Genomic DNA, 3,405 nt, shown 5'->3' on the forward strand with positions numbered 1-3,405 from the left:
GCGGGTTGAGGGGCGGCAAGCGAGGCGGTGGGGGACAACTGGTTGGGCGAGGCCGGCGGTAGGGGCGTCTTGGTGGAGCTCGTCGGTGCCCTACCTTGGGATTAGGGTGGGCGGGGTCGAGGGGCGGGGGGCAGGTAGTGGGTGGCACAGCGAGGTGGCTATAACAGAACCGACCAATTATACGAAATTAAATAAGAAAATCACCCGCCAGAGCAGACGATTTAGTCAACTTAAGCCCGTATAACCCGGTAGTCCGTGAAATCACGAAGGATTTCAAACCAACTCACATACCAGCTAAGATCGTAATAAGTTTAGCAGTCACCATCACATATTACATAAAAGTTCACACCACCGGTACATCAGAGTTTAAACATAGTTATTACAAACCGAGTTCAAATAAAAGTAGCGGAAGCCATTTGTTCAAAACCACACACACTCACACAGAGTTCAAGTACAGTGCCAGCTAATGATCATCTCCAACAAAAGCATTAGATGAGACGTAAGGAATGACCATGCCCATGGTCCTAAGCATCACTCATCGTAGGATAAAGGCAGTTGATACAGTAACCGTAATACATCTGCCTATCTGCAACAAGTGGGAATAAAACCCTAAGTACGAGAAGGTGCTCAGCTAGACTTACCCGACATAATCAAAAATAAAGTGACACCAAGGATTATGAAGGGCTTTATAGTAGGGTAGCTGACTCATTTGCAAAAAGGGCATTTTTAGCATTTCAAGAACCTTTCCAAAAGCATTATTGTCAAGTTAATTATTATTATTAACCTGTCAACTACATTTGCACCTATACTAGAGCAAGCATGTGATTAAGCAAAATAATGATAACCAATGATCATTAACAACTTCCATAATGTCATATCCATTATAACTATCCAAGTGTTCCATCAACATTACTACGATGAAGTAACTCAAGTCAAGTGTTCACTATCCAGTGAAGGATGGCGATTCGAATCGATTATTAACCAGCTGGTAATTTATTCCTTACACAAACCTCACTCACCCGCTAAAGTGAGGTATCGGTCACCGAGTCAACTATCTAGGAAAAATCTCGAGTTTGCCAAGAACCACATGTACCCGGGGCCGACCGACTGCCTTTTGGTCTTATCATCGCGGCCCCGTGTCCTACCACACCTGCTCCGGTACAGTGTGCTGCGGGCAATCTACTCGGCCCGAATAAGCTCCTAGCTTCGCGGTCGAAAGGTACGTTATTCGGCCAGCTAAATATAAGGCATGTGTTCAACATGACCTGAGGCCCAACAACAGTCGGTCCTTAATCGACACAGACAGAAAGCACTACAGTCCAAAACCCTGTAAGTCTCCGTCCGGTCTCAACTTCAAATTAACACTTAGTTATACCATGACTACATAGTTATCCAAGCAGATCCGGGTAACCACCTATAGCTCGCAGGTGACAGGAAATCACCCGACTTCTACCGGTCTAAGCCAGCTAAGCATTAACTCGACTGTGGATACCAGGGTAACAAGGATATAGTATAACAAAGGTAGACAAGGTATAATGCAGCAACGGTTGCAAACAACTCCTAAACGTATGCATCAATTAAAGTAAAGCATTAATTAATAATCGCAAACTAGGGAGAAAAATGCTCCGGGGCTTGCCTCTCTCGAAGAAGCTCAGGCGGTGATCGGGGCACTCCGAAAGTTCCTCAACGTCCTCCTCGTCTGCTTCGGTCACTTCTTGCGGCTGCACCTCGAGCTGCTCCTCGGGCTCCTCGGGTATGACGATCGGGCTCTCGGTTTGCGATCCTGTATGATGCAGGTGCGTAAGTGCTTATGCAAAGGTGCATCAGATGAAATGAACACAATGAATATGTTTGCATGCAAGGTAGTCAATATCATCCAAGAACATATACTACAAGCACATGTTATATACTGCATTCTCTTCTACTACTAATATGCTAAGTAAACACATCTCATTAAATACTTCAAAGATACACCAAAGCTTCACTAATTTCTTAATCATGCATAAAGCAACATTTGATTAAACCCTAATTAATAATAGGTTTGAATAGCAACATCTATTTTTATAGCATAGAAAAATCTTAGAAAATTACCATAGCACAGTACTACCCTAAGTAGTCTACCCTCAAATTTTTATGGCATTTGGATAAGTGGAATAGCCTACACAAAAATGACAAGCTTGGACCTAATTATGAGCATGAAAATACTTTGTATTATGAAAAGTGTCAAACAACAGATTTAGTATTTTTCCTAGGTTCTAAATAGTAAAAATAATCACTGTACAAGAATTATCACATGTATGCTTTATACAAATTTTGCTCTCTAGCAAAAATAACAAAAATCAGCCATTAAAGGCACTTGAACTACACCTCATAATTTTTCTACAGGACATGCATGGCATATATTTTTCCTAGAGAGTACATTACACAAGAAGAGTAACAAACTTGGAGTCATATTTTTCTGATACATATAGGATTTACTAAACATTTCACAAGATATCAGCAATATCAAGAATTAAATAAAGCTCTACATTAAAGTATCTCAAAAATGACATACAATATTTTTATCATGTAGATCCGGTGACAAGGAACACAACAAAATTTGTTTCATCAATTTTAGAGCAACATAACTCGAGCTAGACATTTTACAAGCTTTTTAATCAATTTTTGAAATCATTTTAGAAATCCTTTTCTTTAAAACCGGATCTAAAACGCTACGGGCACCCATCTCCGTGCACCAGATCCGGACCCAGTCGCTGCAACTAGGCCCCGAGAGCCGACCGGGTCCCACCGGTCAGCCGCACGAAAACAGGGGAAGAGGCTCCGTCGGCCGGAGCTCACCAGCGGCGAGCCTTCCGGTGGTGCCACTGGCACCAACAGACTCCACTTCACAGCGCGAGCTCGACAAGCTAGAAAAGGGCAGCGCGGATAGACGCAAACCACCCTGGCGAGCTACGCCGATGAGCGGCGGAGCTGCATGGCGGCCTCACCGCCGTTTGCGGCCGCGGCAAGCCTAGGCGAGGGGCGCGTACGCTTTGCGATGCCAAAGAGAAGCCGAAGCGCTAGAGCAAAAGGGGAAAAGAGGAGGCGGAGCGAGTCGCCTGTGTGGGCACGAGCTCCGGCGAGCTCAGCCATGGCGGTGCGGAGAAGAAAATTGGCCACCACAGCCTCTCACCTCGACTACGGCAGTCGCAAGCGGGCGCAAACGAAGGAGCTTGACGAGGCGGAGCTGCTGGCTAGAGGAATCGACGAAAGAGGCACGGGTGGAGGGGCACATCGCCGGCGGAGCAACGGCGGCGCTCGGTGGTGCGAGCTCCCACGGGACTTCGAAATGGAGAGGAAGGAGGAGATAGGATGGAGTGTAGAGTGGGGTGGCGTGCGCGTGGCGGGTGTAGGCACGATAGGAGG

This window comes from Miscanthus floridulus, chromosome 8 (assembly GCF_019320115.1).
Source record: "Miscanthus floridulus cultivar M001 chromosome 8, ASM1932011v1, whole genome shotgun sequence".
In the NCBI taxonomy this organism is placed as follows: Eukaryota; Viridiplantae; Streptophyta; class Magnoliopsida; order Poales; family Poaceae; genus Miscanthus; species Miscanthus floridulus.